Source organism: Pipistrellus kuhlii, unplaced genomic scaffold (assembly GCF_014108245.1).
Source record: "Pipistrellus kuhlii isolate mPipKuh1 unplaced genomic scaffold, mPipKuh1.p scaffold_m20_p_5, whole genome shotgun sequence".
NCBI lineage: Eukaryota > Metazoa > Chordata > Mammalia > Chiroptera > Vespertilionidae > Pipistrellus > Pipistrellus kuhlii.
Genome location: NW_023425551.1, coordinates 68,691,073 through 68,713,904, shown reverse-complemented (window position 1 = coordinate 68,713,904; position 22,832 = coordinate 68,691,073). Strand labels below are relative to the sequence as shown.

The following is a 22,832-nucleotide window of genomic DNA, read 5'->3' as shown; positions in this document are numbered from 1 at the left end:
GAAAGGAAACCCCAGAAAGAATCCAGGGTCCCAGGTACTCTGCCCCACCCGCTGACACTTTTGGTTTCTCCCAGAGTTAAAGGCGCTATCGCAGAGACCCTGGGCAAGAACCTGGTGCAGCTGCCTCTCTAAGTTTGCCTGTTCGTCTTTCTGTCTATCTCTGTGTCTGTCAGGCTGTCCCCAAGATTGCCTCCACTTCTAGAACTAAGCTTCTGGTATAGCCACAACCCGTGAACCTTCATCCCTTTCCTATTGAAGGATACTTGCCCCCCACAGGCTATACCCTTTCACCCCCTCCTCCCTACCCTGTGACCACTGGGTACCCGGAGCAGATGCAGCATCCTGGGCCCAGACCAGTGCCAGCACCCACCCATGTGCCTGCCCCTGTGCCCGGCTTCACTCTCTTCCCTCACCCGGCCCCAGTGCCCTAGGGTCTGCTGCTGAGCCCACTGCTAACCTCTTGCCACTGCCAGAGTGTCCTCTGGCCTCAAATTCTTGGTGCCAATTGACCAGATTCTGATTCACCAGAGGGCTGCACAAGTGGAAACGCTCCTAGGCTGGGAGACAAGTAACTGGTATGAACTGCGTTCAGGGTCTGGACAGCCTCTGTGTCAGGCGGCTAAAGAAAACAACTGCTGTGCACGTCTGTTCTGCGGGCCCTCCGGCTCCTTCGCATCTATCTGGTAGACTCCGGGGATTGAGAGATGGAAGTACAGTCACCACCAGGTACCACCATTGGCCATACGCTGCAGACCTGGCATCCCTTCCTCCCCAAGTTCTCCATTCAAGACACCGATCGCCATATAATCCTGTGAGTGGTGGGGCCCTACTGGACCTGTGGCTATGGCACAGACACCAACTCTGTGGTGAAGACTCTATATGAGCCCCGCAATGTGGGCCGCATCAGTTAGCAGGGGGGTGAGGGGGAAGGAGTGAAAAAAAAGGAGAGGGAGAGGGGATCTGCTCCAAGAAGCCCTCCTGGATGCAGATGACTCTGGCTTGCAGTTCCTGCTGGATCTGGACATGAGAGTGAAGGCTGTACTGCTGGGAGCCACATTCCTCAGTGACTATATTCTCTGAGAAGTGAGGAGGCACTGGTCACTCTGCCATCACCAGTTAGATGGCATCTTAGGCTGAGGACTATCACCTCAGCCAGAAGTCAAGATGGTCACCTGGCCAGGCCCCTTCTCAGAGGCAGCCCCTTTCCTCTGTGTGCACTGCAGAGGACAGACAGGGATGCCTAAGAGGCTGGGGCCATGGTGCCCCTTCCCTACCCTACTCCCCTGGCCTCCTTCACCTTCACCTGTGGCCCCCACAGAAGGGTATGTATGAGAACCCTTCCCATACATACCCTCTCACCACTGTCTCCGGCCATCCCTCAGCACACAGGCATATCGCTTTCAAACTTGCCCTACTCACTTCCTCTCATCCCCTTCAAGGGCCTCTACTTTGAATGGGGCCTTTAGAATCCAGGGCTCTGGGGTTTTACAACACAGCTGGGGTGGGAAAGGGCAAATAGCACCAAAGATGGCTGATATGACCATGTACCTTTGCCTTAGCTTGACCAATTAGGTCAGCTCAGAATGTGTCACTCAGTAGGGATCCCTACTTCCCCAGCAATGGCTCTAGAGCCTTGGCTCCAGTGCCAACTTTCTCTCCCCCTTGGCCCTCCTCACAGCTGGTGCTTGCTGCTGCTACATGTGCCTTACTTAACCACCCCTTCCTTCCCTGTTCCTACAAAGGAGGCTGCATCTTTGAATGTTATATTCATATAAACTTTGTAACAAACAAACAAACAAAAAACGATGACCAAGAGAATGCCACAGTCAATGTCCGGAATCCGGTTCAGGAGAATGGAGAGAAGGGAGAATTCCATAAATTGGCAGGTGCCAAGATATTTCTGAGTGACTGCCTGACGTGTGACTGCAGAGGAAGGAGTCCAAGTTTCTTAGCAGTGGTAAGGACCAGCAAGCAGGCGGGCAGTAAGGAGTGAGGAGTTCCAGACTATGAGAGAGATTTCCCACTGTCCAGGGCAGACATCCCTTGAGGGGTCCTGAACTATGAGAGGGTGCAGGCTGGGCTGAGGGACCCCCCTCCCAGTGCACAAATTTTGTACACCAGGCCTCTACTATATATACTATATATATATATATATATATATATATATATATATATATATATATATATATAATTGATTTCAGAGAGGAAGGGATAGGGAGAGAGAAAGATAAGAACATTAATGATGAAAGAGAATCATCCATCAACTGCCTCTTGCACATCCTCTAACTGTGGATCAAGCCAGAAATCTGGTCATGTGCCATGACTAGAAATTGAACTGTGACCTCCTGGTTCATAAGTCAATGCTCAACCACTGAGCCACACCTGTCGGCCCCAACAGAATATTTTAAATTTGGTATTGGTAGTAATACACTTACATGCAATTTTAACTCATTTATTTTAGCCTAGCAACTAAAAGGGAAAGAGATGACAGGACAATGATAAGAGTTTGGAGATAGAAAGTATTTATTATGAGTCCTGTTTGAATAAGATGAATAATTATAAAAAGATGCAATTTTGTAATGAAATGAATTAAATCTGACAATTGAGTTCTCCTTTTTCTCATTTGAAACATCTCATCAAAGCAGGGTAATCTTCAATAGCTAACAAAGGGCTACTGTCAACTCAATGATCTCTTTTATTTATTTGATCTCAAATTTATCCTTCAAGGGAACTAGCCTTGTTGAAATGTAAAAATCTGGGGAAAGAAAGTAAGAAAACAAAACTGAATATGGATGTTATTTAAGAAAAAAACACAAAACATAAAGGGCCCCAAATAGCCTCACTTGTGCTGGAAGCCTATGATACAAAACCTATTCTGTTTCCCCGAAAATAAGACAGTGTCTTATATTAATTTTTTCTCCCAAAGTTGCGCTAGGTCTTATTTTCGGAGGATGTCTTATTTTCGGGGAAACATGGTAGATTTAATACCTGGCCTATTTGCAATTTTAAATTTCTCCAGAAACGAAAAATTAATCAACCAGTCTGGAATTTTCTGGTCAATACTAGGGTAATCTGTGATAGGGGTCCTATCCATTCTCCATGAAAGAAGAAGCAATCTGCATGATATAACCTTTGCCTATCTCTTCACCCCCAAAAGATTTTCTGGCTTCAAAGCAATTCTTTATTTTCTTTTGCTAATAGCTTCATTGCTCCACCCTTCATCCTATAAAAGCATTCCATTTTGTCTAAGCCATCAAGTGCCCTTTTAGTGGCTAATACTGCACTATCCTTGAATCTTTTAATAGAGCAAATTATATTTTTAAGTTTATTGGGCTGAATGTTGTTTTTAACAGCATGTAAATCTTGGTATTTTAGAAAGAAAGACCAGACTTCTAACAAAAATAGGATTGGAAATCTCAACATAATCCCTTTATAAAAATGTGTTTAATTTTTAAACAAATAGACAATAGAAAGGATAAAAGTGGGAGCAACTAAGAAAAATATTGACACATAAAATTTCTGTGATATTTTCTGTCAAAGGCAATCTGGAAAAGACATATGGAGTGGTGGCAGATGCTATGTAATCAAAAAGAAAAAAAAAGCCTTTATCTACATATTTCAAAGGCATTATTAAGGGTAGAGCACATACATTTAAGGAGAGACAGAAAAGAGAAGTGAAGTCCTGATGGCTGAAATTCCCCTAATGGTAGTCACTTAAATTTAAAAAGTACAGTACTTATTGAATGCTGGACAAACTCTCACTATTGGCTTACATATATAGAAGTTGCGTTCTCTATGAGCCAAAAAATAATTAAATATCAGCTATGATGTAATCATTTTCATGGCTTTCTCATTTTCTTAAAGTCATAGTTTCTTTCTTACACTCTTGCTATTTTTTACACTCGTCATCCATTTTAAATTATATGATAAGAATGATTCATGATTTATTTTAACAGCTATTTATAGAGTCTTCAGTCTGTGAAAGTTAATATACCAGGTTCAAGTGCTCTATGAGATAGAACATTTCTCAAAGAAAAATATGCAGTGTAGATAAAAATAGCAGGTAGTTAGTATAGCAAAAGTTGTATCTTAGTTTGTGCTGCATTTTAAATTTAACTGTGCTCTGTTCAGAGTAGATATGTCAAAAGATTTGTTGACTGAGTGAATGAATGGTTCAAATTTATTTATACACATTTTGCCACATTCTCATTAAAAAACAAACAACCAAAAAAAAAAAACAAACCCCAAAACAACAACAACAAAAACTAGCATGCAACATTTTCAGTTTGGTCACAGTGAAATTTTGACTTTGTATAGTCTTATACAGAAGATCAATACATAAATACCTGAAATATATTCTTTCTGATGAAGAAAAAAATCATTCTTTCTATTTTGGTTTCTGCAACTTTAAATTGAATAAACCAGCAAGAAATTTGATGCATACTGCTGGTGGCAAAAACAGCATCAGAATGTTACTGGCAATTTGACCTCTAGGTAGCAAACTTGGTACTTGAACTCTGGCTCAGAAAAAAATTCAGAGCCAAGAATCAAATACAAGCAAAAATTTATTAAGAAAGTCACAAATGTAGGCCTGGCAGTGTGACTCAATGGTTGAATATTGAGCCATGAACCAGGAGGTCGAGTTTGATTCCTTGTTGGGGCACATGAACAGGTTGCTATTCGATCCCTGGTAGGGGGCATATAGGAGGCAGTGGCTCAATGATTTGTCTTATCGTGGATGTTTCTAACTCTCTCTCTCCTTCTCCCTTCCTTTCTCTGAAAAAAAAAATGTTTTAATTAAAAGAAAATCACAGAGGTAGAAAAAGCAAGCTATGAAAGTGAGATAGAACAGTAAGTCAGGACAACTGAAATACAGAAACTGAGACAGATAGCTACCCAAAATGACAGAGCAACTTACAGCAGGTACGGAAGGCCACCTCCCTAGAAATAACATCTAGGCCTCAGTTGCATTTCAGCTATGGACCCAGAAAAGCAGCAAAACCAGGTGGACTATACCAGGACTAGATGCAATGACTAATGACCCCCTGCCCTGACCCTGGCCAATCAGTGAAGACCAAGATCCTGAAGGAGCACACCTAGAAAACTGATGAATATTCTGTTGGAACCCTCGCTGGAGACCTCCCATAAGGTTCCTGCCTTTGAGAAATAGACAAAGCCTCAAGACAAAGGACCCAAGTGTGCTCTCTCTCTGAGAAGCAGTCCCTGACATTCTCTTTCTGTCTTCTTCCCCCACAGGCATGCTTATCCTAAATGCTAAAGGACCCCTTGATGCTTGCAACCAGGAAGCCATGGGCAGTGGGCAGTGACCGTTTATCCCAGGCCAACCCCTGACCCTGATTCCAAGGCCCTCTTTTCCCTGACTTCCCAGCCAGCTAGGGCTGCCCAGCCTAGGCCCCCCCATTGCTTCTTCTATGCTAAGCCCTTTCTTGTTTAACTGTCCCCAGCTTTAATAAACATTCCCTCCTAGCCACCTGGACTTCTATTGTAAAATTTTTTCCTTCATGAAGTTAAGAACCCACACACTACTGGCTGGTCCTAGGCAGACCCGCCAAGAGTCAGGTTTCCTTTCTGGTCACAAAAGAAGTGAGCCAGCTGGGCTGTGTGAGCTCAGGGAACAAAAGTAACAGAGGCTAAAGTAGGGCCCCTAAAGCTTAGGAGAAAGAGAAGAGCAAGGAAAATACCCTCGGGGAAGGGGCTAGGGAAAGGAGTGGGCATGTTCCATGTGCTCCATAGAGACAGCCACACTGGATCCTCTGTCTCGAGGATATTTATCTGAAAGTCTCAGGGGAGGATCCCAATAGAATATTCATCAGCTTTCCAGATGTGTTCTGGGTCATGGCCTCTACCGATGAGTTCGCAGCAGGAGAGGGGATCACTAGTCATTGCAGCTGGTTCTAATGTCAGCCATGGCATCAACTTGTTTGATTTTACAGCTTTTTTGGGCCTGGCACTGAAATATCACTGAGTTGACCAGCAATATGCTGGGGGAGGAAAGGTTGCCCTGGGAACTAGGTCCTTGTTTTTCCAGTTTTGCCTGTTAGGCACCTCGAGCTTTCAGCCCTGATGACCTTCTGTAACAAGAACAAGCACATAGTTCTTGTTCTTCTCAAGTCTGTCTAGCTGCCTACCACAATACTATGGCTTATTCCAAATATTCATATTATAAATTTAATCTTTTTTTTAAACTAAAACAATAAAATGTTTTAGTGTGGTATTAGATTCTTAAAACCAACATTTTGTATAAAAAACTAATTGATGATGCTTTAAAATATTTTTACAGAGAAAGGTAGGATATTTTATAGATTAAAATATTTTAAAAGATAAAGACAATTGTACTTTATTAATAGAATTCTGAGCATTTTTTTTGTTGAGAAATTATACACCCAAGAATTATATATTCAAGTCTCAGAATCCCTTAAATGATGCTCATAATATATATCTACTAATAGATGATAGATAAATCCCAATAGGTATGTTTTGATATTTAAAATATTGTATTTATGGGTTAAATATATTTTTTGTTGTTGTTGATGTTAAATATCTTTTTGTTGTTGTTCTTAATCCTCACCCAAGGATATTTTCCTATTGATTTTTAGAGAGAGTGAAAAAGAGAAGGGAGAGACAGAAACATCTATATGAAAGAGACACATTGATTGGTTGCCTCCTGCAAGTACCTGAGGCTGGGGGTTGAGCCTGCAACTGAGGTATGTGCCTTGACTGGAATTGAACCCAAAAACCTCTAGCTGATGCTCTATCCACTGAACCATACCAGCTAAGGGTTAAATATCTTGAAACTGTAAAATATTCTGTGTACTAACTTTACCAATTATTTTCCATGTCTCTCCACAATTTTATCTAGAAATCCCATGCTCAGATAAATATGCTTTTATTGTATTTTTTCTGATCTTTGGATTTTGCAGTAGATAATAATTATTTTAATGTGCCAAGTTATAAAATTATATTTTAAAATGCTTTTCTTCTGATAAATATGTTACTGATGGTTCCACTGAATTCCATACTCAGAACACACAAGACAGATAAAACATTATTAATATATATATGTTTAAAAAGAAATGCCTGTGTCATAAGCACAATATCTTTATCTGAGGAGCAGAAAGGAGATGATCTGCCAGAAGAGCAACTGGAAGAGGAAGCCTATAAGGCTGCTTTCCTGGAAATGATTCTTAGCATCTTTGTATTTAATTCCTACAAGAAACAGCTCTAACAATATTCCAACCACTGTGAGGGAACAGAGCTCTCAGTCTGCAAATGGAGGCTGGAGACAGCTTTGTCCGGGGTTAGGATCTCTGGAAGGTCAAGGAAGGGACATAAATATCCCTCCACCAAGAACTGGGCCAAATGACATACTGACTCTGGAAATGGATTGGTTACTTTTTTATTTATTTATTTTTTTTTTTTTAATTCTTCACCCAAGGACATGTTCATTGATTTTGGAGAGAGAGGAAGAGAGAAGAAGAGAGACAGAGAAACATCCACATGAGAGAGAAATATCAATCAGTTGCTTCCTATTCATGCCTCAACCAGGGAACCCAAAACCTAGGCATATGCCCTGGCTGGGAATCTAACCCACAATTTTTGGTGTATGGGATGATGCTCCAACCAACTTAGTCACATTGCCAGGCTGGTTATATGTTCTTAAGACAACAATTCAGAAGCAGAAATGTAAGAGCTGGTTTTCAATGAGAATCCTGAGGTATAAAGCAAACAAACAGTGAGGAAGGAGTATGCATGGAGAGAAACCCACAAACTAGCCAAAATATCCCTTACTCAAATAAGGCTTCGACAAAATAAAATAAATAAATAAATAAAAATTAATGGAAGGATCCCAATAAGAGATCACTCCCAAAGCCTCAAAGTAATATAAATAAAAGCATAATCCAAGAATAACTTAAAATAAAACTGAATTAGCTTCTCAAAAAATAACTAGCATTCTAAAAAACAAATGGAAGGTTATGAAGCAAAAAAGTTGGATATATATCAAGTTGAATATGGAAAAAGAACACATTAGTAATCTCAGCAACAAGAAAATACAGTTTCTCAAAGATAGATCCCTCATTTGCAGAAGGAATCTTTGGCTACTTCAAAATTGAAGAAGTGGAGATTATTTTATCCTGAAAGAGTCTGGGATTTCACAGGGTTATTACCCACTAATTGATCTCTGTTTAGGATTACTCTCCATAAAGCCTTGAATCTTCATGGTAGAAAAGCAAAAAGCATTAACATTAGATGGCAGTTTCCTAAGTAAATGACTCCTCTTCCCCCTAATCCAGACCAACCATCCCAAACCTATCAATATTTGGGAAAGTCTGAATTGGTATGAGTTTCCTGAGAGGAACAGAGCGAGCAGGAAAAAAGAGCGGCATGTATGTCAAGCATTTAAGCCAATGTCCAGTAAAATGCCATTGCCTTTAGAGTCTTTAATACCTAAGGTCCCAATTGTTATCTACTTGAAATAGTCATGAATCATAGCTTTCTACCCAACTCTGACCATCTATTATCACTTGCAGAGTCCTCCAGGTTAAATGGGCCACTACTATTTCATCTAGGAAAAAAGAAAAAAAGGCATCACTCAACTAACCATTGTATTTATTGCAACAGCTTAACTGGTTACAGAACATTCGTTAAAGCATTTTATGCATACATAACTCTACTTAATGCTAAGTAAGAAGAAAAATGTAGGTGCAGCCCATTTAGGCCCTCAGGGTGTGGGTTGTGTGCCATGTTGGAAACATTCGTGAGCCAAGAAGCTGTCAGCACCACACTTGCTGGTGCCAAGAGAGGTCTGAGCAGACTGCTCAGTGTTGGCACTCTTCCTTCCCTGACAGTAATACTGATGATGAAATGGACACCACTGCTGTTGTCCTGGTCCCTGTCAGAACAAGAAATCACAAGTAGGTTTGCTTGAAACAGCCCTTCAGTATCTTCTAGGAAACAAACACAAAATATTCTTAGCTGGTGTCGGGGAAAGGGGGTCAGAGGCAGGCTGAAGCTAAGAATAGAAGACACAGTGTTTTATCCTCTACAGAGAGTATTCTTTCTAATAGTAAATAAAATTAATGGGAATTTAAGAAGAAATTCAACTTTTTAACATAATTCTCCAAATTATATGTTCCATTCTACCACTAGCTATCCAGAGCAAATATCAAGTCAGATGTAACTTTAAAATTTATGCAAGTAGTCAGTGTGTATAGCCAATGAGGAAAAAAACAACCCCCCAAACATGTGAGTAAAGAATAATTAAGGCACGAATCAAGTCTGACCCAATCTGTTATATTAGAACTGACCACATTCTGTCAAGACAGGCATTCAGCAACAAGGACATTATAAATAATTATTCAGCAATCAATCAATTGTAAAGTTATTACTGAATGTATTGCTATTAATTTTAATGATTTAATTTATACACATTATAAGGATATGTTTTGCAAATTTTTTTCCTTATTAATATTAGGTAATATTTATTTGCTTGCATATTAACAACAAAATAAAACTCTATTACAGGGAACACAAGTCATGATATTGGTTTTCCTTCCTGTATCTTCAGGTGACTGAGATTTTGTGTGAAGCTCTGAGAGTCCAAATGCTATCAATTTTTATTAGGTACTGTAGAGTAAGCTGTAAAAACATTATTTTTTTAGAGAACATCAATGAATTTAGTACATATATGATTGAAAACTCATAAAGCCTAGCAGGAAGTGAAAAAAAGAGAGGAAGAAATGTTTAATTAAATTATTTGAGAATCTGTATTTACATTTATTTGCCTTTAGACAAAGTTGGTTGAGGAATTGCCAGCTTGATACCTGTATCTTCTATAGATGTAACTACCCCTAAAGCAAAGGGTGCTTCATTCCAGGCAAACCTTGAATGATAAATGATGGATGAGAGATTAAACTTTGTCCTGACCTTGCCAGTTAGGGGCTGAGAACAATGTGTGGTTAGCAAGTTTCCTAGAGATTGTATTAAAACACACACACACAAAAATAAACAACCCTCTAAGAATGAAAATTCTCATTTAAACAATATCCAGATACTGATAATATTGTACTTTTCAATTCATCGAGAAAGATGCCTGTCACTCTGAATTATGATGGTCTTGAAGTATATGTGTTGGGGTGGGGAGGTGGGTGCCTGTTTGGTCAGTGTATATATGTGTTGGCCACATGAAACTGTTACAATTACTCCCATTTAAAATCAAGATTCAATGACCATCAACTTTTGATAGTATGTTTTTTTCTCCAGCATCTCTCATATTCTGAAATAATATATAATTTTTAATTTGAGAGTAGTCAAAAGAATTCTGAATTAAATGTAGACTCAGGTTCAAGCCTTGGATTTGCCATTTACCACCTGGGTAATCTTTTATCTTTCTTTGAACCTTGTTTTTCCATTTACAAAATAATGTTACTCTGTAACAGATGATCAAACTATCTTCTTGAACTGAAGCCCATGATTCTGTGATTCTTAGTTTCTAAGTTCTAATGTTATGGCTCAGTTTCTATAATCAACAGGTATGTCACATATCTGTAAAACCAGCTGAATGATTTTTTGGGATAAGATTAGTCTCAACTAATTCTCAGAAAACAGAGATAAGTTTATTCTACAATAAGCATGTCAAACTCACAGCCTGAGAGCTGCATGAAGCCCACAATGAATATTTTTGTGGCACAGCCAACATAACGGTATGTAAGACACATTTTAATAAAAAATGTGTAACTTAATTTTTACAATATCCTGTTATACATTATATATATATATATATATATATATATATATATATATATATATACACACACTATATATATATATAAAAGCCTAAGTGACCAAATGACTGAACAACTGGAACAACCAGAATGATAGGAACAACTGATTGCTATGATGTGCACTGACCAGTAGGGAACAGATACTCAATGCAGGACCTGCCCCCTGGTGGTCAGTGTGCTCCCACAGTGGGAGCGCTGCTCAGCTGAGACCCATCCCTGCAGCCCACCATCCCAGTGGCAGGTCTAATCTCCAGAGAATGGGCCAGACACTAACGAACCAATGTTGCTGCCATGATGCTGACAGCATCCCCAGCCTCCCTAGATGCTCCACAAGGAAGAAACAACATAAAAGAGGCTACCAGGTGGCTCCGACAACAGACACAAATGTCAGCAGGACAATCTGGATCCCGGGCCGGCAAGGATGTCCGTCCCACTGCCCACCCAGAGCTCTGAACATGTCCTGCTCCCTCCCGCTGGGGATCCCACCCATTCACCAATTTGTGCACCAGAGCTCTAGTCATTAATAATGAACTACAATGTTCACTAATGGCTGAGTATTATAATCGTGTTACATGCACCTTACGTGCAGGCACACCGTTTCTCTCCATTAATACTAGTTGCAAATATTTTAGTAGCCAATTTCCCTGTCATTAGTCTTGGACTGACTTGTTTGGTGTATGCAAAAGGAAATATTTCACTTTCAGAGAACAAGAAAAATAGGTTTATTTGCATTTTGCTTATTAATTTGTGCAGTTATTCAGTGTCAGGTAAGTAAATGTTCAAGGAAAAAATATTAATTTTTAAAAAATGTTCTATTATTTTATGTTAATGATTACTTATTTATTTCAGCCCTTTGTATTCAGCATGTCTATCAAAATAAACCAACATTTCTATGAAAATTGAAGGTTTTTTTTGTTTGTTTGTTTGTTTGTTTTTTTGGTTTTTTTTTGTGGCCCACATAAATTTAAACCTTGTTAGCATTTGGCCAGTGTTAGCATTTGAGTTTGAAATGTTTATTCTACAGCTTGGAGTACCCACTATTTGTGAGGTATTGTGGTAAGTCTTGGTAGGGTTTAAGCATCTTAGTTGAAAATTCTTAGAAGGGGATTGCCGGAACCTGCCGGCAAGGAACAGTACCTGAATGAGGGGGTGAGGATGAGAAAAAAGACAGACAAGAACAGTTGGGGTCAAGAGGACTGCGACTGAGGACTACAGCCCTGAGTTTATTTCTCAAAGACTTCTTATACAGTTCTGTAAGAGGAAGTGTTTCCTTTAGGCAAGTATTGTAAGCACAATAGGTTTCGAAGCCCACCCGGGTTTTTAACCTTATCACCCTGCCAACTTCCTTGCACAAACACTCTAACTTAACCATAGTTCCTTCTGTGTCAACAGGCTCCCAACTATTATATTTTTTAACCTATAGAATAAGCAAGGATATCTGCAGTTAAGCAAGTATTAGCATTCCTAAAAACAGCAGTAATTTCTCACTTAGGTTAATACAAAGTGTACATAGAGAGCTGTGTCCCACACTTATGCCTGCATTCAGGCACATAGGACCCTTGCATTCAGGGCAGCTCCCCACATCTCCCCTTTTCTTTTTATTTTAAACAGGAGTACCTTTGTGGGCTTTCAGTTGTAAATTAGTAGAATGCAAAGCTGCTTTTATCATTAAAATATTCTTGAATAACATGTGAAGGAGAAGCGGAGCATAGCATAAGATAATACCTATAAGGCCTAATAACCCTAACACTACAATAGCAAGATGTTAGAAACTAGTTAAGGATGGTACTTGACCCAATAGTAGTTGGACAAAATTTTTTACGCTCTTTGCCACACCAGTGTCCAAGGGAGGATTTTTGATGTCTAATACCTCTTTATGTAATTGCAACAGGTCCAGTGAGACATTCTCCACATGCCATATACCGAATAGGTGTTTCTGTATTCGTCCCCAAGCGTGCTGGCTATTGTTATACTGATTGGAGGTAACACAGATCCACTGATACTCAGCATGGCACCGAAGTTGATTTCTAAGCTTTAAACCTTGAACCTATTCTCCCAGGACTTGAACCACATCATATAAGGCATTTAATTTCTCCTCAAATTTCCTATCTATATTTTCTTGGATTCCTAGCGCTTGGGAGACATTCTTTGATAGATCATTAACATAATGCGCTGTTTGAATGGACTGTGTCAAAGCAACAGCAGCCACTGTTGCTGAAGCAACAAGAACAATGAGTGGTGTAATTCCAGCAATCAATAATCCCACAAATCTTTTGGTACGGGCTAGTGCTGTGTTAACCTCTTTCCATATCTGCAATCCCTTTTCTTCATACCAAGGTCCTGTAATATTAACCGGTATCATAGTTACCAGTTAATATAGCACTACAGCTGATATAGCACTACAATTTTGGTATCATCCTCAACTGAGGTAACACAGTTAGTGAGATTACATTTGATACAAGAAACATTATATACAGAGTCATGGACAGTAATATGAACATTCCCCACAAGCAATGCATAAGGCTCAGGAACACATGCAGTAATTTTCGTGATCTTTAGATTGGAGCTGCCCCTAGCTATGGTCAAAAAGAGTCCCATACTAGCACTTAGTTTCCACAAGTCAGTCTGATAAATCTTATGGTCTAATGTCCATAGCCCTTCTACAAATCTTTGCAAGTTGTCTTGAGGGTTGGACTTGTTTACCGGTATCCAATCATAAATGCTGAGATTAAGTCCTATTATTGGTATTTGAGTCACATTGTCCCCATAGCACTGTCTCCATGGAAGATGTTGTTGGGTCGCAGGAGGCTCCTTCTCACAGGGTAGGTATCCTACAGGCTTTGAGGCAGTAGTAATTTGAGCCTGATTTCTTCCAAGATATTGCATAAGCACAGTCCAACGGGTACCATTTCTACTGGTGAAAATAGTCCCATTTATAGTTACACATCCTTTATTATCAATCCCCTTGCTCAGGCATACAGGGACATTGTCAGTCATCCCAAAGTAGGTATAATTTCCCTGACTTGTGGTTTTAATGTGATGGCTAGATGGTAATAGAGCCTGCGGGTCATTCGCATAAACCGGAACATTTCTCTCATTCCAAGACACTGGATGCAAGCGCGGAGGATTGAGAACGTAGGCCCAGTATGGATCAGCAGTAGTAGGCTGTACTTGCACTGAGAGAAGCGCCAACATGGCTAAAAATAAAATGGTGGGTGTAACCGGCTCTCCAGTGCTAGCAGCCATCCGCTGGGTCCTCCAAGTAAGGTTCTTTATTTCCCCCCAAGTAGGCAACTCAGCCTTTTTGCTGGTCGCCATAGGCTCTGGGTGCTCAGCTTCACTCAGACGTAGCCTCTTCATTTTTTCCTTTAGGCTCTGGTCCTGTTTGGCGTACCAGTCTTTCCGAGAGCCAGCACAGACTTTCGGCATCCTGTGGGAAAACACAAACATGCCCTCCCTCCCAAATTAGCACCGGATCTGGTCCGAACCATTGCCCAGTAAGAGGATATTTAAAATTAATTCTGGTCTTTCCTGTTTGATGGCTTGTACCCAGTATGCATCTGAAGATCCAAAACCCTGACTCCTTCGTTGGTGACCAGTTTTTGTTTGCCCAGTTCTTACTAGTGGAAGCAGGATGAGCTGTGCAATTTGTTGCCCGGAATTGATGACTGTTGTAGAGTTTGGTCATAACCTTAATCTCTCAGGTATAATCCTGATCTACTACCCCTGGAGCTACTAATAATCCCTTCATGATTGTGCTACTTCTTCCTAATAATATCCCCACCGTCCCTGGAGGGAGGGGGTCCATACACCCCCTTGAGGAAAGCTTGCATTCCCATCTCAGGAGTTAGTACTGTGTAGGTGGAGGTACTGAGGTCCAGGCCTGCGCTCCCTGGGGTTGTTCTGAACAAGTCACAAACAGATTCCCTCCATTCGTTTGGGACTCCCCCTGTAGGGACTGTCCCTAGATTGCCCCGTAACATTGTTGCGGGGCTTGGGGCTGGCTCCTCTTCCAGTTTCCCTGAAGGGGAGGCAGACGGTTCCCTTGCAAATCAGTAACTGACTTGCAATCCTTTGCCCAGTGTTTTCCCTTCTTACAACGAGGACATATCCCCAGTATCTTTGCCTCGCTGTTATGGCCTCCCTGGCTACTAGGACACTGGGCAACTCAATGTCCCATCTGTCCGCAACTGCCAGGGGGACCAGCAACTCTAGGCTTCCTCTTTTTCTTCTGTTGTTGCTGGAACAGGACCTCCTTGACTGATTTCCCTTGTAGGGCAGCAGCCAAAGTGATGCCTTGTACATACGAAGGTCCTATGTCCACGCATTATCTGATAAACTTCCTTTCTAAATGGTCTCAGGGCTGCCTGACAAGCAGAATTAGCATTCTCCTAAGCCAATTGTTTTTACAAGCATCATGCCAGCATCAGTGTCATTAACAAGCTTCTCAGTAGCTTCTAAAAGCCTAGAAACAAAATCTTGATATGGTTCATTGGGACCTTGTCTTATTTTTGATAAATCTTCAGTCTTTTTATTGGAGCTAGGCAGTCTTTGCCACACTCTGAGCTGCCGCATTAATTTGAGAATAAGCTCCTGGCACATAGTGCAGCTGCTGATCAGTGGCCATATACGCCCCTTCTCCGGCCAACATGTCAAAATCTATAGGGTTGTTCTGTGCCCTATTGATATCTGCAGTGGCTTTACATTGCTCCACAAATTCTGTTTTCCACAGCAGATATCCCCCCACACACACTTAAGCAGGCTCTACCCAGGTGCTTCCAGTCATTGGGGGGTAGCGCCTGAGTAGCCAGCGCTTCAAGCATCGCCTCAGTGAATGGAGCTGTAGGTCCATACTGAGTGCATGGTAACTTCAGGTCCTTGAGCTGTTTAAATGGAATGGGTTGGTGTACCAGCTGTTGATTTTCCTCAAAGACTGAGTATAACCTAAACCTCCCAAGTCCTCATTGGCAGCCGCCACCTTCTGAAGGGCCCCCTGTAAGGGGGATGGACCTGGAGCCCAGGGAATATCCCTGTTGAGTTGTGCTGGAACGGCTAATGGCTTAAGGCCAGGTCACTCCTGTAAGGCAGCTATGACTGGCTGGGGAGGGTCGAGTGGAATCAGCGGTGGAGGATCTAATCCCGTGACCACTGATGGTGGATATGACCCTATCTTTTCCATTTTGGGGACAGTTAAAGCCTTTAGACCCTTAGGGCTCTCAGATGGAAGTCTTCCCAGTACTTCTTTTAGCATCCTATATATTAACTTCTCTAAGATCTTCATCTAGTCCTGCCTTCCAGTCCGGCTCCCTCGTTCCCTGCTTAGCACTCATCATCAGCATCCAGGGCCCTGGGTCATCATCATCATGATAATGAGCAGCCGCGTCCTCTAAATCTTTCTGATCTTGGGGTATTAAGCCATCAAATGGATCATTATAATGATGTTTCTGAGCCAGCAAAAGTTCCTCTTTAGCCTATAGCCTATTGATTAGGATTTTCTCGTGGAGGGGGTGGCATTAATTCTCCTTGATCTTGTGGGGCAGTAGGGGTAAACTCCCCAATCTCTTTTATGCTGATGTACTCTTTCCCCTTATAAGACCCTCAGACCACCGGTGTCCTTCATGCCTGGGATCAAGACAATCCCTAATTAGATCCATAAAGAAAAAGTATCTACTGGGACCTTCTTAGGTCCGTGGGCAGAATAGTAATCTTGTAATCTTTTTCCCACTCTTTTCCATGTTTCAAGATCTACTGTCCCTTCCTCTGGGAACCAAGGGCAACCTTCTTCTACAAAGCTTAAGAAATTCTCTAACTTTCTCTGCTCTGCCTTCATGCCTCTAGAACGAAGCATACTCTTAAGAACTTGCACGAACAGCGCACTGCTATTCCCTGTCCCATATTTCTTACTCCCGACTAGTATACTCCCTGCCCCAGTCCTACCTTATTCTGGACGCGTCCTCCTTGCTCTCCGGAGAGTGTCCTCTACCTTCGTCCCAGGTTTTCAGGTCCCTGTTTCTGGCGCCACCTGCCAGAACCTGCCGGCAACAAACAGTACCTGAATGAGGGGGTGAGGATGAGAAAAAAGACAGACAAGAACAGATGGGGTCGGGAGGACTGAGACTGAGGTCTGCAGCCCTGAGTTTATTTCTCAAAGACTTCTTATACAGTTCTGTAAGAGGAAGTGTTTTCTTTAGGCAAGTATTGTAAGCACAATGGGTTTTGAAGCCCACCCGGTCTTTAACCTTATCACCCTGCCAACTTCCTTGCACAAACACTCTATCTTCCTCTTAACCATAGTTCTTTCTGCGTCAACAGGCTCCCGACTATTCTTTATAGAATAAGCAAGGATGTCTGCAGTTAAGCACGTATCAGCATTCCTAAAAACATCAGTAATTTCCCACTTAGGTTAATACAAAGGGTACATAGAGAGCTGTGTCCCACATTTATGCCTGCATTCAGGCACATAGGACCCCTGCATTCAGCTGAGCTCCCCACAGGGGATGAAGACACACATAGAAATAACTAAAATCTGATTTAAAATATAAGCATAACAAATTCTCTTGGAGTTCATGCCTAGCCAGTATGGCTCATTGGTTGAGCCTTGACCTGTGAACTAGGAGGTCAGGGTTCAATTTTCAGTCTGGCATACATCTGCTTGTGGGCTCAATCCCGAGTGGGTTGTGCAGGAAGCAGCCAATCAATGACTCTCTCTCATCATTGATGTTTCTCTTTTTCCCTCTCCCTTCCTCTCTGAAATCAATAAAATATATATTTAAAAAATTTTTTCTTGGAATTCAGAGTAAATAAAAATTGCCTTAATAGTCGAAGCCAGTTTGGTTCAGTGGATAGAGCATCAGCCTGTAGACTGAAAGGTCCCAGGTTTGATTCTGGTCAAGGGCATGTACCTTGGTTGTGGGCACATCCCCAGTAGGGTCTGTGCAGGAGGCAGCTGATGGATGTTTCTGTCTCATTTATGTTTCTAGCTCTCTATTCCTCTCCCTTCCTCTCTGTAAAAAAATAAATTAATTAATTAATTAATTTAAAAAATAATATATATATATATTTAAATTGCTTTAATAAATAGAATCAGAATCTGCTTTATGCTATAGGTTTAAAAGAGTAAGAGAATTTCAAGAAGTGGAATATTTGGGAATAGGATGCTCTTATTACAGAAAAAACATTGGTAGCATGACACAGTTTATAAAACACAGAACATTTTAGGGAGAAAGTTCATTCTACCTGAAATGTAAGCTTGTGTGGAGTGTGTTTTGCATCTGAGGTAGGTAGAGAAAGTTTTATCTTTATTTGAAAGAAATTATAATTTGAAGTTTCTATTTTTATTTTTAAGGGAACAGGTTGTTGACAGAGAAAAAACAGGTGAAAGAGAATGCTGCAATCTTTATTTCTGTATTCTGAAGTGGCTCAAATAATTATCTTATACAAAATAATGAATAATTTTATCTCTTGTGTAGAGTACTTTTTATGCAGAATTATGTGTTATATCCTGTCTTTGCTGAGAAAATGTGCAAGCTTGTAATCAAACAATTGATATAGAATTAATATAGAATATGTCAGGACATGTAAACCATTCTGGGAACAATAGTCATGGAATGAAGTGAGCAATCATCATTATCTTATGAATTTATTATTTGTGATAGATAAAAATAAAACTCTAAAAATAAAATATTTTCTTTATATGTTTTTTCTATAGTTAAAAGGATTCTATAAAATTTCTATAATGATGAAATAAACACATTTTATTATTAATTCATTCTTTTTTGTTAAAAGGTAATTTGGAAGTTGGGAATTTCATTTGTCCTTTTCATTTTTTTGTGAGTTTCTATTTTTTCTTCTTCCTCTCTCTTTCCTTTTCCTTTTTGCCATATTGAAGATGTAAATTGTGTAACCAAGCTATATTTTGGAGAATTCCCATGTTGCTTCTTTGGAGACTTAATATTTTATCACCTTTGCATCATTACACAAATTAACCACAAACAATCTCTTTCTCTGGGTTACTTTTGCAATTGTAAATGGTATAATTCCTTTGTGGCTGTGATGTGATAATTGCCTTTCATTGAAAATTTAGTGTGGGGGACCTATCAGACAAACTAAAAAAATGAACTATTGGATTTTTGAATTTTGGTTTAATAGTATAGAAGTCTTAAGTGATTGCTCAGATCTTCAGAAGAGCTAAGAAGAGCAGGAAAAAAGTAATAGATGTTGTAAGTTAAACACACACACACCCTCAAAACAGCATTATTATGAATGAACATACTTCCCTTCTAATGTGAGTCTTGTGCTGGCGAGAGGTGACAAATTGTCAACATTGGGGAAAAGAATCTCCCATCCAGAGAGGGGTGGCAGATTGACAGTGATGGGGCTAAATCCTTCCTTCTCACCTCCACCAGCTGGTGGGCACCGAGCAGGAAGGAGAAGCTTGGCAGCTTCTGAAATGCCTGCTCAGGATTCACGTTCTGTGACCTGCTCAGCTCCTGGCCTTTCTGCAGAGCCCACCACCAGCAGGGGAGTTAATTACTGCCAGTCTGTAACGTGGATGCCCCCCTCTCCCTTCCCGGGAGTAGCTGACCTGAGGTCACTTCTTTCACAGCTAACTCATGTCCCAGCTGTGAACAGCTATTAACCAGTGAAGACTTGTTCCCACAATGATCAGACGGAGAAATGCATTGGAGACCAGAGAGAAGGCTTCATAATGAATTCCTGAGTCATCCAAGTCTCCACCAGTCTTGCTAGAGTTCTAAAATGAGATTATAAAAATCTCTGCACACTCATGTCCTTGACCATGTGTACATTTTTGCTCTCTGTCTGGTCTCCATTTCTCTCTGCATAAGCAGTTGTAGGCTTTACTTAAGTGTTGCATTTCCAAGTGCTCATGACTTTGTGCAGGGCTCGACACACATCACTCATGCCTTATTTTCCAGGGTGAGCGGGTAATTAACATCTTTTACAATTAGCCAGGATTTGTTGTGCTAATTTCATTCCCCAATGAAGGTGCTAACTTGGCGTGAAACTGTAATGTGTTGGCTGATTTAAATCTCCACTGATGGGATGGAAATCACATGTCATGCCTTTAATGTTGAGAAAGTGAACAGTGTCCATTTGTAAGAGATGGTATTTGAAAAGTGATGTTGGTGTGATTGAATGTGTGAACGTATAATGAAGTCAACCCAGATAGCCCCTTTCTGATAAAATTGTATTAAAATGATGTGGCAGCTCCTTGAAAAGAGATTCTTAAGAAAGATGTGCACTCATCTTTTAAGAGTAGTTGTCAGTCACAGTGTCACTGGGGGCTAAACGGGAAAGAGTTATACTTGTGTTTTAAGCACCAAATAGAAGAAGACACCATACTGATATGAAGGGCCTTTTCCTAAACAAGCTGTAACATATAGCTTTAACAACTTAGGGAGCAAACTTCTTTAGGAAATTTTCAGTTGAGCAATTGGCCACATATATGAGTAGATTTACTGTAATGATTCCCTTAACTTGGTTCCACTTTAAGCATAAATCTTTAATGTTTAGTCTGAGATTTCATACTCAAGAAAGAAATCCAGTCTCTATTGGAAGTTATGTTTCTGAAAACCCTGAGTTATTCCTGTTGTTTTTCCCTACTTTTCCTAAGTTTCCAAATGAAAAAGTTTTGTTGTTGTTTTTAAGATTTTTAATCTAGCAGAAATTTGGAGTACAAGTAATCAAAGATCATCATCAATGATGGGGAAAACTGACATTATGTGCCTCTCATTAAGTTGATTTAGAGTAAACATTTTAGGTAGTATACTTGGGCAAAATTAAAGAATCAATTATCAGATGCTCATCAGGATGAATATGCTACCAAATAACTTATACTAAATAATTTTAAAGTATTATTTGAGAAGATCAGCTCAGGAAAGACAAAGAATGGCTTAGAAATGCATCAGATTAAAGGAAACTAACCAGATATTAAAATGAACACAATGTGTGATTTGGTATTGGATTATTGTTATGGTAAATTGTTATAAAATGTATTTTTAAGAAAATGTAAATTAATTTTCAAATATTTATAATAACTAATGTGTACATCGATGGGTTAAGTATAAGTACCTAAAAGAAAAGCTGTTGTGTCTACGTATTAGATAGCAGTAATAAAAGTCTTTCATTAATAAAGAAGACAACATAGAAAATTTGAATATCAATTTTATATTAGACAATAGTATTTCATCATTTTAAATTTCTTTAATTTTACAAGTATACTACAACTATTTATAACAATGTAGTCTATGAGGATACGGTATATGCTGAAATATTTAGAAGTGAAGGATCATTAGACCCGCAGCTTCTTCTGAAATTATTAAGTTAATAAATACCTAAATAAGCTGTGTGGCTGCACATGTTGGGGACAGCTTTGAAATGCAGTGGGATTTAGCGGGTTTGTCCTGTCCTCAGTGGTGCAGGTTAAAGCTGGTGCCTGCAAGCTTCCAGAGGTGAAACCCTCCCAGCTCAGCAAAGAGGTTGAGGTAGCTAAAGAGGAAGCCTTAGAAACTGCAAATTATAAGAGAATGTCTCACAAATAAGCCGAGACCTGCTGATACAGCTGAGTCAGTATGCAGCTGGAAGTAGATGGCAGATACCAGAATGTTTTGGAGGAGTGGAAGGTGAAGTAGTTTTTATTGGTGCAAAGAAACATTTTATGGTTGAGAATGGTAGATCTTGTTACTGCCTGCATTTGGCAGCTTCAGGTTATACCACAACACATATGGGAGAGGTGTGCCCAAAGGCTTTGGAGAATTTCACTCCTGAAAATATTCTTTCCAAATTATTGCCGTGACTACACAAATTATCTCCTTCTACACTTCCTTTCAGAACACTCAAAGATCCAATTAGTGAGTGGTATTGCTTTTCCTTTTCATCATGATCTTGATGGCTTATCCCTTTATACTCAACTACAGGCCCAGTGCATGAAATTTGTGCATAGGGGTGGAGGCTGGGGAGGGGAGGGGAGGGATGGAATCCCTCAACCCAGCCTGCACCCTCTCCAATCTGGGACCGCTTGGGTGATGTCTGACTGACTCACAATCTGGACTGCTGACTCCTAACTGCTCTCCTGCCTGCCTTTCTGGTCTCCCCTAATCCCTCTGCCTACCTGCCTGATCACCCCTAACCACCTCTGCCTCTCTGCCTGATCATCCCTAACTGCCTCTGCCTCATCCCACACCTGGGACCCAGGACTCCCTTCTCCAGCTGGTCATAGGTACCAGGAAACCAGCCTTCCCTCCCTCTGGCTGGCTGCAGACACTCAGGACCCAGTACAGCTTCAGCTGGGCCAGCCACAGCCACAGGGGACTATGGGCAGCGACTTCACCTGGGCCACAGCTGCAGGTGCCTGGGACCACGAGGTAGGCAGATTGTTCCTCTCCCAGACCACAGGGTGGCTGGCCCCATTCCTCTTTCATGGCTCATTTGTGCCTGGCTGGTCCCCATTTCTCTGTCACAAGCTCATTTGTGCCTGCCTGGTTCCCATTCCTCTCTCTCCAGTATTGAGTGTCTGAGCAGTTATAGCATGACTGCAAGAGGGCAAGAGGACATGATAACCATTTGCATATTAGCTCTTTATTATATAGAATTACTAACTGGCCTATTATAGCAAGTGATCAGCCTTGCAGATAATCACAGAGTAGCTGGAAATTTAACCATTCAGATGACAATAAAGATTGATAGAATTTATAAAAACAGAAATCCGGCTTTGCTGATACCAGCTTTGGGAGAAAGTTGGGGCCAAACTGGTCTGGTGCAATACAGCTAATCTTTTAGTGGGATCAAAAGCAAAGGCTAGCAACATTGTACAAATACCAAGCCAGAAGGAACCTACAGTACTCTTTTTTCCCTTATTTATTTGTTAGTTAGTTTGTTTATTTATTTATTTATTTGTTTATTTATTTATTTATTTTCTTAATCACCATTTACTCCATCTTCTACCCTCCTCTTCCTCTTCCTCTACACCCCAACTTCTCCCTCCAGCAATCACCACATTGTTATTCAATC

The 22,832-nt window shown here is 40.6% G+C and overlaps 2 pseudogenes; both read left to right on the top strand.

Annotated features, from left to right (window-relative positions):
• Positions 1-463: 463 nt before the first annotated feature.
• Positions 464-1,293, top strand: LOC118705956 (annotated as a pseudogene).
• A 14,599-nt stretch (positions 1,294-15,892) lies between these two features.
• On the top strand, positions 15,893-22,593 carry LOC118706002 (annotated as a pseudogene).
• Positions 22,594-22,832: the final 239 nt, after the last annotated feature.